This window comes from Haliotis cracherodii, unplaced genomic scaffold (genome assembly GCF_022045235.1).
Source record: "Haliotis cracherodii isolate W230 unplaced genomic scaffold, xgHalCrac1.p SCAF_2, whole genome shotgun sequence".
NCBI lineage: Eukaryota > Metazoa > Mollusca > Gastropoda > Lepetellida > Haliotidae > Haliotis > Haliotis cracherodii.
Window position 1 is genome coordinate 66,341,091 of NW_027266275.1, and position 16,219 is coordinate 66,357,309.

The following is a 16,219-nucleotide window of genomic DNA, read 5'->3' on the forward strand; positions in this document are numbered from 1 at the left end:
ATAACAGCAGATCTTTGGGCTTTATGATATCCGTTACATTGAGCAACGTACTCGTCGGGCGACGGCATATATACAAAGGGAAGCCACTCCCAACTAGAGTATGAGCTAAGATAAGATGCCCTTGAGGTATCAACAAGGTCACGGTCATTCCTTTAACCTGCCGACACCTTCTGTTTTCATCATTCCCAAATTATCTAAAAGGACTTACATAGGTATGTGGTTTCACACTTATTCCAGAGTTGACACTGATCATTAGCAGCGTTAGAAACTAACAGTTTTTGTCCACTAGTTCTTGGTAAGGACTACAAGACTAGTGCCAATTTCTAACGCTGATAATATTTGGTTCACTAGTTACATGGATCGCTATCGCGAGTGATAACATTTCTGATGTAAAATCTTTGGTCTGTTCTTGTTTTCAAAGGGTCAATCGCACAATTAACTAAATGAAAATAATTATTTGTTTGAAAATGCAGTCCTCTTGGAAGATGACAAAATCAACCTCCGAGCTATCTTAGATTAACAACATTCTTACGATGACTTTGGGCTATGATATTTTCAAAAATAGGCTACAGCAGTCTACAATTTCCCGTCCGTTTTACTGAGTCAATACTGACTAAGACTTTATGTAAATAAAATGACAACAAAACACTTAAAACACTTCAAAAAATATAACAACTGTAAACCACCATCAAGGTTATAAAATAATAACAAATAAAATAAACAAATAATTTGATGTGTCCATGATTATTTAGTTTCAAGAAAAGTCTGTCCATTTTTTCATCCTGAAAGCTCATGGGCGGCGAAAGAATCCTTGATTAAAATATAAAGAAAAGTTCATGGGCGGCTTGAGCGTCGGAAGAAGTTCCGCACACCTCTTATGATTTGGCTGATCAGTGAGACCTTTTTCGATTTGCGACTTCTTTTCACCCAGTGAATATCAAAAACAATGTCACTTGATAAAGATGTGGAGGAGGGGATTGAAATCACGCTGCAGCTGCTATGGGTCCAGGGTCATCATCATCACCATATGTCACTGTAGCAATGCTTCCATCCTGGAGCATTGAGTCCTGAAGGTGAAATGAAAACATTGCATTTACTCGACTCTTACAATAACTATTAGCAAAAAGTAAAACTAAAAGGAAATATGCATGTTTCCATTCATTATTCAAGAAAAGTTCATAGGTGGCTGGAGCGTCAAAGTTTGTCTTGTCCATACGAAGGAAATTCTTTAGTGATCTGTGATCTTTGTCAATCTCATTAAAATCAGACCTTAGTTCTCGCTACCGCTAAACGAAGATCTGAAGACATCCCATTAGGGGTCAGAACGACCTTTCGTCCGACCAATCCGAGCGTCGCTTACCAGATTAGTGACAGTCGGAATGTGATTTCTAATCATGCAACCTCGAAAACTTTTACACGAGGCATTCAGAACAATAGTTATGGGTTTAACGACTGAATCCATACCATCCAGACCATCTATTAGGCATTCGAGAATGTTCTTTTGTTCAGGTTTCAAATGTGTAATCGAGAAATTGTCAAAATATGTTTCGAAGTGTAGTCGCCAATTTGACATTTGTGCCATTAGTGAGAAAGCTGCCTTTTGATTGGTCATTCCATTAATCGGTCAACGTTCGCGCAAGGTTGGTCTGACGTGACCCGTGACCCATAATAAGATGTCTTCAGATCTTTGTTCAGCGGGAGCGAGAACTAAGATCTGATTTCAATGGGATTGGGATCTTCGTGTTCAAGCTCTCGAAGCAGTGTACCCACCAGCCGTGTTTTGCCTGAGAATCCACTTGCGAACCCACACTGATTTAGGCTTTCTTTTCTTCTTTTTGAGTGACTGTGTTAGATAGACTGTTATTAACGCTAGCGTCTCTTCATCACTTGAGGAATCCATGTTGCCGAGACATGCATGAGAATCTCGTGAGATAAAAGTTGTATGCGACTCAAAAATCAACACAAAAAAACAAAGTTGTTACGATCTTCAGTTGTCAATACAAATCGTATGCTACAAATCGTATGCTACAAGTTATCACTGCAAAACGCACCTTTACGGTAATCTGAAATGACCGGTTAACCTGTGCCTTCCATTTTTCACATTTGTCCAAATTTACCAATTATACATCATGATACATAGTTTGATTTGTATTAATAACGTCTTTTGAAATGTTGTTAACGTGTTACTTAGGATAATGGTATACATAACAGGCTACCACATCGCCATGGAAATCAATCGTCAAAATGTTCCCGACAGAAGGATTATAGAGTTCAATTTCGATTATACTTTGAACATTTCATGACAAAAATCACATATAAATTCACCTGACTGTTAAAAATGTTAGCTAATACAGTTCCTTTGGGTTTGTGTTCGGTGGTTTCCTGTCTTGAATACTGTGTGACCCGCAATGGCTGATGATGTAAACAGGGATGGAAATCAGGAAAAAATGACCAGGTCGCAACGTCAGAATCTTTGAAATCAATGCACAAGACGACAGATTACACATCATCACTTGAACATTTACAGAATGATGTTCAAATGTACTTACTTTCTCGTTTACTGTCAAAGATATAGTAAATCCAAAATCCAACAAACCGCTGAACACGATCGACGACATTTTGAAATATTCAAAATTAAAGCTGTCGACTACATAAAAGGCATTTTCGTATTATTTCTGCTTCACGTGCATTTTTTATTGTTCTGTGTTTGTATAATCGTTATTAGTAATAAATGAAAATAAAACAACGTTGATAAGGATTCATAAAGATACGAGACTAATACCCCGTTCACATGCACCACATTTACTCCTAAGTAATTTTGCGCAAGTGTAATTATACACACATGTGTTTATGTAAATTTACTATGCGTTCACATGAAAATCAACTCAAGTGTGTAAATAATGTATGTAAATGGTGTAAGGCACACATATTCATAAGTCTGTTCACGACTTGTACTATGATTGTGGGTTCGAATCCCGGCTCGCCCCGAAAATGTTTCTAGGTTTGTCAGCACCATACCCGTGCTCGTGGGTTTCACCGAAGTGGTAAACGTCTGAGACCTGCATCACTTTGGGCTTTCCTCCCACATCAGGGTTAGAAAGTAGCACTTTAGTCCACTTGTCCTTATAATGATAACATAAAGCAAAACCCTTAAAATGGGCCAATTTCTACTAGTCCTTAGGATACCTTTACTATTGGTCAGTTTAGTGAGGCTTACAGGACTAGTGCCAATTTCTAACGCTGCACATTAAGCTGACACGCCGTGATACAACTGGAATACTGTTAAAAGCGGCGTTAAACCCGACTCACTCACTCACGACTTTCAACATGAAAGGTTGTTTTCAAATCATGAGAAGAGAGTTACCTTACAGAAATCTTCGCATGAAGCAACATATGTTTGTACACCAATTTATGACTCCTTGCGACCCAAAGAAAACACTGTCCACTCAGTCTGAATAAGGTCATTTTCAGAATAGAGAACTGTTCACAATTTGTTTGTTGGCAAAACAACAGATATATAGTAATTAGATCATCATCTGACGCTGACATAAACATTCACATTACAACATATACATACAGTGCAAATTTACATTTACATTTGCACTTGGTGCTAATATACATATGTGAGTAAACGCATTCACATGACAAGTATACATACATATGTATATTAACACACGTACATATATACACACACACGTATAGAGGTGCATGTGAACGGGGTATATGTCATTCATTCGTCTGTATGCAAATTTGGACATGTCCGCCATCGCCCGGTAGGAGTGAATTGTTTACACGAGCCGTGAGGAATGCCTTTTGGTGCCAGAGACGTAAAAATATGTTATGCACACTGACGGGGGCATTTTCTTTGCAGATTACCTGAGATGATTTTAATTAAGCAGGGCTTATAACTTTTATTATGAAATACGGTTTCGTTCTCTTCTTTCTAAAAGTATGTAATTTTAAATTTCATAGTTAAAGTTACACATTAACAATGTAACAATCCTGAAGGAGAAATGAAAACATTCTATTTACTGGACTCTTACAATAACTATTATCAAACAGTACAGCTAAAAGGAAATACACGTTTCCATTCACTATAACATTATTAGAGGGTTTGCTAAACACAAATATCTATGCTTTAAAATAGTTGACTTTCATTGTTTATTTCTTATCAAGAAGTAACTAGTATATACCTTGTATGTTTTAATGCAATTTCCGGGTCAAGGTCACTGTTGAGGACATGTTCCCATAAATCAATTAGATCGTCCCAGTCTGACGACTCTGCTGTGAGCATGACTTCTTTCTTTGACAATTATGTGACGTGACGTAATCGATCAGATGACAATCACAATGACTTTACACCTGACTGCAGCTGCCTTTATGCAAGCGGTGCGGACGTTCGGGGAGACACCTTGAAATTATCGCTAGGTACATTGTCTCATGTCAAAATGTTCAACCCTCTCGGTTATTTCCGTGAATTTTTACTCTGACAGCCTAGACTCACCCACTGCACACACCCATAGCATCACCAACTATATCAATTTACAAAAAATAATAACAATATAACTTTATCCACGGAGATATTCGAACGATATTGCGAATGTGTTGATAAACGGTGACATGTATCTGAATCACTGCCTATGTAAACCATCTTTCTTTCTTGTGATCGAATGTAACACGAATGCGCAATTCTGCTCAAATTACAAAAAATTTGGCCTTGATACCAGATGGAGTTATCCCCCCTTCAATTGTCTCGACGTCACTGACTCGTGAGGTGGATGTCTCCGCAAAAAAGTTATCATGTTGCTGACGCTAAATAATTACAGCAAACCGTATGAGAAAAATGAACATAGCATCTTTAAATGGATTAACTTGGAACTATTTTATAATTAAAGCAAAAACATGTTACAGATGAGTAAACGTAATTTTTAACAGAGGCATCTTTAAAATATATTAGATGTAGTGTTTAAAATTTATATTGTATTAAAGAAGATAGGGGTTGCTCTGATGTCACAGCAAACAAAACCAAATAATTTGTGAAAAAGAAAGATCATCTGGGACACCGACGGAAAGCAACTTTATGTGTTTGGACATTACATGGAGGAGGATATTTGGTGATGGCTATCAATAAGCTGTTTATCTCCTCGAGTGGTGTGCTTAGAATTTCCACAACTAAAAATATCAATTGTGTTACAAGGCCAAAAGATAAGATAAACAGCGTATTTGATAAACATGATTAAATACATATTTTTTTTATTTAACTCAGGCTGTTCACATTAGGCACCTGGTCTGAAGTTATGTTTGAGACAGTGACACGACAAGGGCGACAGTTACTCACAATCCACAATGAGTAATACATTCTTTATCCGAAATGTGGCCTTAGAATAATCCAAATCCTACTGATGTATTGTAGTCATGCAGAAGACGTTAAAGAACTCCCCAGTTTGTCATGGTCGTGACAGATTAACTGTAGTGATATCGAATATGTCGGGTGTTCTTTAACTTCTTTGGAGTAGTATATTCCAAAATATCTTGAGAAATAATGATAACATAAAGAGAACCACAATACTCCACGCCTTCAGTGGATGTCAGACACGTTGATGAATTCTGAGATCGATGTATTGATTTAGATATGTGGAGCGTAAAATAGCTGAATTATGAATTTGACTTGAGGATATACTACATTTGGACAAATGGTATTTTTAAAGTAACGTTGTAGGCTCAATGACAAGGAATATTATATTTATATCAAAGGATAAAGCGGTGGCAACAATTGGAATTAATATGTATGTTTTCTGGTACACCTTCGTCTAAAAATGACAGTGTAAAACCCACAATTGTCAAATTTCACACTATAACAGTACAACCCTGTCCCTAACTGTCTATGTAAATATTATAAAGCATTAACGTGATTACCAGTAGTTTATAGCTCGGCAAACGTATTGGATATGCGACGTTTTGGTATAGATCCTTATAGTTTATTTTTTACTTAAGAAGTTTTAAATAAAAAATCGTTTTACAAATGTACATGTAACAAATCTGTACTTTTTTGTATATGTAATCTTCATATTGTCATTTCCCATGTTTAATTCAATAGGACTTTCACATCAGTGCAACATGAAATAAGTGCCATAATGAATAGTGTTCAAATACTTACCAGTAGTTAATAGCTCGGCAAACGTATTGGATATGCGACGTTTTGGTATAGATCCTTATAGCTTATTTTTTACTTAAGAAGTTTTAAATAAAAAATCGTTTTACAAATGTACATGTAACAAATCTGTACTTTTTTGTATATGTAATCTTCATATTGTCATTTCCCATGTTTAATTCAATAGGACATTCACATCAGTGCAACATGAAATAAGTGCCATAATGAATAGTGTTCAAATACTTTTCATATGATATATCAGAATGGCGAAAGTAAAAAGGTAACATACCCATAAGAGTTTGCAAATGACCCATTCACAAGATCAAGAACCGGCCTGATCTTGTGGAGGGGGTCGTGATCTGGCTGCCCTCGGGGCACTGCAACAGATCGTTGCAGTGGAGGAGCCGCATGATGACTTGGAAGCGATTCCTCGGCATGATCTCCCCCCCCCCCCCCCCCCCGAAGGAAGGTGTTGACGCCAGCCAGTTCTTGTTCCCCTCATTTCAGTAGGAAGCGATGGTTGGCTTCTTGATGACACCCATGGCCAACAAGAGTCCAAGAAATGCCCGCATTTCTTCCCGGTCTACGGGTCTCCATGCCCGAGCCCTGCTCTGTGGTGATAGAGTGCAGCCCTGCAGGTACTACTCAGCATACCTGTTTGTCTCCCTGACCAGCAGGTGGATCAAATCAACACCTCCATCCCCTTTTCTGAGTTGCTGATCGAAATAGCATATAGGAGGGGCATGGTAATCTGAAACATATATCATAATTTATGACCACATGAATTATTATAAATCACGCTGACATATATCACTGTATTTGATACATGTACATGTAATTATAATCTTAATATCATACAACTTATATCCACATTTGTACCTAAACATATAATTAACCTTGTTCAAGACACCAATTATGAAACAATTCCTTACTTAGTTTTGGATGACAGGCATTGTCTATGTTGATTATGAATTCATGCACTTAATGCTATTTGTATTTATCAATTCTTGTTACCTGGAGGGTTGACAGGGCCGCACTCCTCAGCAAAGAAAATGCTGTTGCCGAGGTCAAAGCTGTCCATGTCCAGCACGGGCAGCCAGGGGCCACGGACCATTGGTTTGGCCCCTGCCTCTTCTTCCCTCTCTCCCGTGTTATTTTCCTCGTGATCTGAAATTGGAAATAATGCTTCTTATTAATAATGTCCTTTCAATCACATATAAAAGTGCTAAGGGAAAGGATTCCTTGTTAAAAGATAGATATGTGTAGTGTGTCCATGCATTCAAATAACATAGGAGCATGGAAAAAGCATGTATGAATCATTCCACTTCAGAGACCATATCCTAGACAGAGTATAACTGTATTATCAAAATTCAAATATCCAGAAATTTAAAAGCTTTTAAAATAATTTTGAATTATGACATGGTTGAAAATTAAAACAAAAGAATTCAGAGATTGCAGATAAATTAATGCAATCACAATTGTGAGGACATGGTTAGCTTTTTTTATTTGTTCGCCTCTTTAGTATTTTTTTTATGTGATGCTTAACACCGAAATCCAAATGAAGGGTTGGAACTAAAATACTTTACAAGACAGGGTAAAATTCCATTGTACTGTTAAAACAATGGGAAGATTTGGAAATTTGTCTACGGATAAGTGAGCTGGTATTAATTTCCATGTCATTGTCCTGATTATATAATTGCAAAACAGTCTAATAGTTAAGGTATCATAAGGACTAGTAGACATTTGCCAATTTTATAGGGTTTTGTTATACTCATCATTATGATATATAGACTAGTGGACTAAAATGTTAGTTTCTATCGCTGAATTTGGAAATTTTCATAGATGTTTCTTATCATAATTGGAACTAAGCAACTGCTGATGTTTTATTAGTGATCAAGGGGAGATAATGTGATTTGCTTATGTCCTATAATATCTCCCTTGGATACATACTTTTTGCAAATTGCTTCATGGAAGTTTGTCATTTCTCCAATGTATTTTATGTTTGTTATCAATCTTAAATTTAAATAAAGATATAAATATATCATATATGATATATATACATATAGACCTATAGACATATATTTAGTTTATTGAAGCAACTGTTTCAGACCCTTTTAGATCCAGTGAATATTTTACAACACAGTATCAATATTCATGTGGCAACTTTATTTTCGTCAAGACTAATATTTTGCTTGTAATTAATATGTATAACCTGTGACCTCTTTAGTTGGGTACAGATTAAACATGTTGAAAGACTTATTCTTCATTACTACTATATAAAGATAAGATAAGGATATATGTGCTCCACATGAATGTATAAATGAAAACTGAAGGGCTTCCTTGAGTAGTCAAAGGGAAACAATTGTGTAATCATGATGCAAACATTTCCAGGGTGAGAACTAAAATCAAAAGCTTTACAATGATGCTAAATTTTCAAAAAAAAATTGGCCATAGCTTCTGCGTCTCCGGGCTACCTGCCCGGTGAGGGAACATTTGTTAAGTGCGCTGACCCCCCAACCCATTGGCGCAAGGACAGCAGTCACTTGGTGCAATGCCACTCCCCTTTCCCCTTAGTAAGTTATAGTAAATGTTAATCTACATCATTTAGATATATTTATAACATTTAACATTTAGAATTATGAAACATATTCATTTATTTTTAAAATTTCAAAATAAGTTTGACATTTTAGATTTTTTATGAATGACTCATTATACTCATTTAAAAATATGGCTTCATGTCCAAAGTGTGAACTAGTGTGTCCTTCAAGATAATTTTAATTTTTAACAAAGATATTTTCCATTAATATTACTGAGCTTTACCAAAAGCATGTGTAGGCCACATGTAAACATGTTAAAACTTCACTACCATGAGAGCCTTTCTTTCAAATAAATTTTAAGTTTTATATTTCATGAAATACTTAACAAGGTAGTTTGCTGTTTCTACTATGACTATCATGGTATGGTAGATATTTTTAACATTTGAAACATCACAACTATCACGAGTAGATCTAGATCTAGCCTACAATTTCGAAAATTGCAAAAACATAACAAATTCTTATTCCCGCCATTGCTTTGACACTGACAGTACACCTACTCAATTTACTGAAAATGAATTAATGTTACTTACCGCTTATCTCTTCCTGGGAGTCGGTATCGAGAGAATCTACGGATATGTCCGACTCGAAGTCCGACTCCACCAAATCATCGTCGTCGCCAACTCCTCCGCTGACATGATTCTTCTTTGGTGGACAGCTTCGATCGCAATGTTGTCGTCTGTCACATGGGGCTATTTTTATCCCTATGAATATTCATGATCTCGGCGGGAGGCGAACGTTTTTTTATATTTGATTTGTGTTCATCGCGCTGATTCGATAAACAAAGCACGAAGATAAAGATAAATATTTACATTGGATGTCATATTTAACACTGTTGGTGATTTCAACATCGAACTTTGTTTTGTTTTACTCGGGCACCTGTAACCTCTGTGACGTGGCATGTCAAAGGTCGCGGGTCACGGTATTTCGTTCCAGACGAACACTCGGAAATTTGCCGCTCTTGCCAACCCCGTTATGGTGGATGATTGAAACCAACTGTCGATAACCGTAACAGCTTCATTTGTATTCGTGAAATAAAAAAAACTTAGTCTTGCAATAATAATAAGGTATTTAACAATAACAAACCGCATGAATACAAAATTTACATACTGAAATTAAACGAAAGATTATCAATAATTTAGTAATGAATTCTACTGTGAAAGAGCTAGCTATTTATATTAAGACATACGAACTAATAATAAATATATAAATTCATCGGGGACCGGTATTCAAGTAATTTAAACATTTACACGTTCATAATTCAACATCATATAGTTCTTGTTTATATATTTATATAACCAATAAATTATAAATATATTCGACACTGCATAAGATCCTATATGCCGTTGCTACCAACCTACTTTTCAACGTCTTGTAATAAATTGGGTCGCCTCATTAAACATACGAAAACGTGACTTACTTATAATCAGTCACAAAACATGAACAACACAGACCCAAGAGGGTGTGTCGAAGTTTACCATGTGCGTTTTCGTTTCTTCTGGGAGACATGCTTTCGACTTTTTTCTCTCATGAAAAGTACCGCTAAGCGACCTTCAACTTCGGTCGTCATTTTGTTTTAAGTTTCGGCTAAAAAGTTGCGGTACCTTTTCTGTGTTTTTGCAGAATTTGAGGTTTAGGAAGCATGAATGGAATTTCTAAGTATACGTATGGATATGAGAAGTGGCACATTTTCACACAGACTGTTTTTAACATATGTCAGTAGGTATGTATAACTGTATGAATGTTTTTGAATACGCTTTGATATGAATGTGATGAACGAGGCCTTCAACAAATACATGTACTGTAAAAAAAATAATATACACTCCATTCACCATCGATAAACTGGGCATTTAGTTGGTTTCATTAGCTAATTAATACATAGATGCATAGATATTTGACCATTTTCAATCTTTTAACCAAAATATTTATGAAGGTTTCAAACATTCCTTCGCATGTGGATTTTCAATCAGTCGGTGCAATTTGTTCGAAATGAAACAAAAAATATTTCAATGGCGGCACATTTGAACGAAAGTGTAAACAAGGGGAATTTGACTAACTCCATATGAGTTATTTATTGACAGTAGAGTTGTGAAAATGACACAGATGTGTTGGAAATTTACTGCTTTTTGCGATGTTGCAATTGCTATGGGCATGGGGTAATCCAAAAATATTTTATTTCGATTCTTTTAACATGATGTTTCAGAAGGACATATATGTCCCTCTGGCACAGCAACTGCGTTTTGTGTAGGGACATATATGTCCAAATGGCATCCAGGGGGTTAACGCCGATACGCAAACTCGAACGCCGATGTGAACTTTCCGTCATATTGAATAGTGTTTACAAAATCACGTTTCGGGTATACCGGTTATGAGACGCCTGTAACGTCACGTATATTTCAAACTTAGCTGCAATACATCCTTGAATTCCTCATACATTATAGAATCAAATGACCAATGGTCTTTGTCACCAAGACAAAGTGGCTATATGAAATCATGCAGGTTAGGTTTGAAAATGAACGCTGTGCTCGAAAAACTGCTCTTGTTTGAAGTGATAAACAAAGCAAAATTCAGATTTTATACAGTGTAGCATTTTCTCCTATTTTGAGCAATCCATTCGTCTATTCGCTCAAAATATTGGCTCAACATTTTCAGAATATGCATGGGAAGAGAATCTCAGGAAGAATTAGGGATTTTAAAATAGATACATTGCAATGATTTGATATTCTCAACAGAAATTGTCAAAACTACCGTCCTGTGTGACGCCATGACTGACGCAAAATCACGCACAACGACAACTGTATTTATCAGAATTTCTGACAATTTCCGTTGGTTTCAATGAAACATCTAACAACAAATAACAATACATAGATTGTCAGAATGCTTCTTATTACTGAATACGATCCCTGAATCAACAAAAGTCCCCTCGTAAAATCCCGCATACTGTTGACAGTGAACACGCCATTTTGTAAAAGTCGGTCACCAATAGTGATGTCATACGTCAACATTGTTGTACATATTTGGTAATTTCTTTGAGGTGAAGGTCCTTGAATGAGAGTGCACACGATAATATTGTATCATGCTGTTTAAAGTTTCAGTTATGATGTAGATTTTGCATTTACTTTATACATTTTGTCACACAATTAATTTAACTTTGGATATTTGTCAATATTCAAAATGATATCCTACATAAATATAGGCCACAACATGTATGAACTAACCTTTGATCATCTCCTGTTTGTTTGAACATGGTTGACATACCAATTGATAGGTTTGTAGTGTCAAATACGATATTTCTTTCCCTTGGACAAGTGTTACAAGATGAAGTGTAAATGTAACTGCAGCATGTACATGTATTTCTTGGGATGTGTAATAGTCAATATTATAAGTTGATATAATATGTCCATCAATAGCCGGGGGCACGGGTGGCCCAGTCGTCTAAGGCGCCGCGATTCGCTGTGCAGAGTTGCGTCCCTTGGGCACGCCAGAAACCTATGATTGTGGGTTCGAATCCCGGTTCGCCCCGATTATGTTTCTAGGTTTGTCAGCACCATACCCGTGCTCGTGGGTTTCACCGAAGTGGTAAACGTCTGAGACCTGCATCACTTCGGGCTTTCCTCCCACATTAAGCTGACACGCCGTGATATAACTGGAATACTGTTAAAAGCGGCGTTAAACCAAACTCACTCACTCACTCACTCACCATCAATAGCCGTTTCATTTTATTTTATAACTAAAACTGAATATATTACTTTAACAAAATGGATACTATTTTATGCTTTGGAGAAGGTGTTATATTAGTCAGAGCATAAATATATATGCATATATATACATAACTGGCAAATATTTCTTATGAAAGTATTTCAATAACTGTTTTGGCCATGATTTTCCCTCAAACTTTGCAATACAGATGTTCATTCTAGCAATGTTTTGTTTTGTTTGTTTGTTTGTTGTTTAACGCCTCATTCAGCAACATTCCAGCTATATCACGGCAGTCTGTTAAGAATCGAGTCTGGACCAGACAATCCATTGATTGACATCATGAGCATCGATCCACGCAATTGGGATCGATGACATGCATGAACCAAGTCAGCAAGCCTGACCACCCGATCCCTTTAGTCGCCTCTTACAAGTATAGTCACCTTTTACGGCAAGCATGGGTTGCTGAAGACCTATTCTACCCCGGATCTTCACGGGTACATTCAGCAATGAAGTTCACTGGAACGATGTCTTAAATCCTTAAAAATACACCCAAGGTCAGTTTATTGTTTTTGATACTGTATATATATATATATATAAACTTCTTGACATGCACACAGGAAAAAAAGAGGTGCTTTCTATTCTCCGGTTTATTCTCACAGTAAGTACACAGAAATGAGAAACACATTTAAGAAAAATACGGATGGCCTAAATGTCATACTTGGCCGAATTCAGCAAATCAATTAATATATTAAAGTCGTTTCTCAGCCACCCTAAGATTAGAACTATTATAATCTGACAAATGATACGGAAAGTTATCTGGCGTTCATGCAAGTAAGGGGACATAACTTGTGCTGTCTTAATTTGCATTGCGTGTATCTTATGAAGATGCCGACCACAACACGGAAAGTTCCTGTCTGTGACAAAAACAACATTCACTCACTGACTCAGTGATGTAAACATATATATTTTATGTGTGTTTGTTTAACTCCACCCATCACTTTCGATGAAATATGGAACACATATCTGGAGGAAATAATTTATGATGTGTACAATTCACATTGAAACACGTAATCTAATGGTCATAATGGTTATACATAAGTTTCGAAAAGTTTAACGGTTTTAGATTAAAGTGAGGAAGTAAGGTTTAACGCCGCTTTTAACAGTATTCCACTTATATCACGGCGTGTCAGTAAAATGTGGGAGGAAAGCCAAAAGTGATGCAGATCTTAGATGTTTGCCACTTTGGTGAAACCCACGAGCACAGGTATGGCACTGACAACCTAGAAATATAACAGGGGCGAACCGGGATCAGCATCAACCCGGACTAGTACAAGCAGCCACTCACACACACGGACATGAACGTCTCTATATGAGTGCAATAATATTGGACGCGAAGTTAAACTCCATTTCACCTCACCTCACCTTACTATAGCTAATATTAGATGAACTTTCCAAATTTGGCATAAAATTTGGTCTGGTTGTACATGATTATATTTTGTCAACTAAGATATTTAACTGATTTATTTATAGTTGTTGTAAAATGTTCATTGCTTGTACTGCTCTACATCTTCCCGAGGCTGACCGACTTTCAAAAGTCCAGTTTCCACTTTTATAGTGAGTTAACTCCCTTGCCTCGGGAAGATGACTGATACACAAATCATCCTGTACTTTTTAAAAGGAAAGGATCTATTAAGCCCCTAGAGCTCTTTTTCCCAATCCTCTCGATTATCAATCAAATAGGTTTGGATCAATTGTTATCATGGTATTTGTTACACTGACTTCAACTACCATTCACTCTGGCAGAAACTAGGAAAGTCAACAGCATGTTTCTCACGTCCTGCATTAATAGTGAATGAAGCGTCTCAAAAATGCTATAATAGAAACATGTACGACTGCAGTGATTCGCGTTAGGTTGATTCATTCGCAGTCACACGGCTGTCATGGATACATACGCGCGGATAGACCATCTATTCACATCACGTGCATTTGTATATAGACATCACATATTCATTATATACCAGACAACGTGTCACACAGGTACCCACTGAACCCAACTCAACAAATATTAAAAGATTGCATGGCTGACAAAACATTTCAAATAATAAACAAATGTTGGATTAACCCCTTGAGTTGCCGGTAGCTCTAGACGTGTTTCCGCTCGGTAAATATATTTGCTGTATGTTCGTTTCTTTCTCACTATAGCTGGGTTTTTGTTATCTCTGATCGCAGGTCAAATCTGGGCTAGTCGCAAGGCCCATTTCTAAATTACTTGGGCATGTCTAGATGTCTTCAGTATCAGGATGCCTGAAAAGCCTCTACTCCTTTCTACTATGTATTTTAAAACTGTTTGATGAAAGAAATCTTAAATATTTTCATTTCAACGAGTTTATGTTTGTCTAATAACTTACTTAGCGGAACACAAACAACGGGGCGGGTGTCTGTGTACATATGGGGTTAATCTACATGGGGCCGGCCACATCTCGTTCCCCTTGAATAAATGGTGTATTTGACTGTATAGACGAGCTTTCTGAACCCTTTAAGTTTTCAAAATATACCGTCGACACACTGAAGACTAGTGAAAGGATGTTTCGTGACTATTACCAATACTCCGGCACGGCGAGGCACAACAAGAAATGGCAAATAAAATAGAAAGATCACAGGAGTTGACTTGGCGCCAAAAACGCAGCTTGCGGAGAGTACCTTATGGAATTATTATGTTGATATGTGGCCTGCAAACTCCTGACAATTTTTCTTCCGGCCTACTTTAGGTTCTACACAAAATGTAAGGACTTATTGCAGTATGACGGAACTGCAAACACCCCACTGCAATCTCCGTTGCTTTTGTATACTAGACGTTTTATTGAGTTTTGAAATCTCTTCCTTTCTTTGCCATGCGTCACGTGAAAGATCGCCTATATGGCCTATTGGACGGAGCGTCTGCCCGGAGAGCGGAAGGTAGGTGGTTCGATTCCCCGCCTACGTCATACGAAAATACGTTAAAACATGGTATTTGTTGTTACCCTGACTGACGTTCGAAATCAAGAGAATTAAACAAGGATTCATCGTCTTTGAGTCAATATACTGTGTCGGAATGTGGTGTTCATGTTAAATCAAGGCGTTTCCGCTCTCAGGGCAGATGCTCTATCCACCTGACCACGGAGGCGAACCGTGAAGATCTAGGGAAGAATAGGTCTTCAGCAACCCATGCATGGCGTAAAAGGCGACTGTGGTTGTTGACCACATGCTCGCTAACTTGGTTGAAGCATGTCATCGTATCCCAACTGCGTGGATCGATGTTCATGATGTCAATCACTGGATTGTCTGTTCAGACTCGATTATGTACAGACCGCCGTCATATTGCTGAGTGCGGCGGTAAACAAACCAACAAACATTAACAGAATATGATATGTAGATCCAGGGCACCGAGCCTGGCCCGATTCTCTTTTGTAAAAGCCCTTGCGCCAAGTAAGGCATACTGGGGATCTATTCTTCCGGGTACTACACCACTAAAACCACTCTGCTACTCCACCAACCTTCCTTAGTCGTAAACTACAACAACACACACACATCTATATAAAATATGACTTTATTAAAAAAAGATGAAAGGTATATTCAATATTTAAGTATATATATAAAAGACAATATCGTTTTATTATATTTATCTGACAAAAGTACAAACAACAAGAACATATTCTACAACATGGACACTCTGATCTCTACGACATATATACATAGGACATATTTGGTTTCAGTCTAGGCCTCGTATAGTATATAG

At 37.1% G+C, this 16,219-nt stretch overlaps 1 pseudogene; it reads right to left on the reverse strand.

Moving 5' to 3' along the window:
• Positions 1–983: 983 nt before the first annotated feature.
• LOC139467738 (piggyBac transposable element-derived protein 4-like) lies at positions 984–9,836 on the reverse strand (annotated as a pseudogene).
• Positions 9,837–16,219: the final 6,383 nt, after the last annotated feature.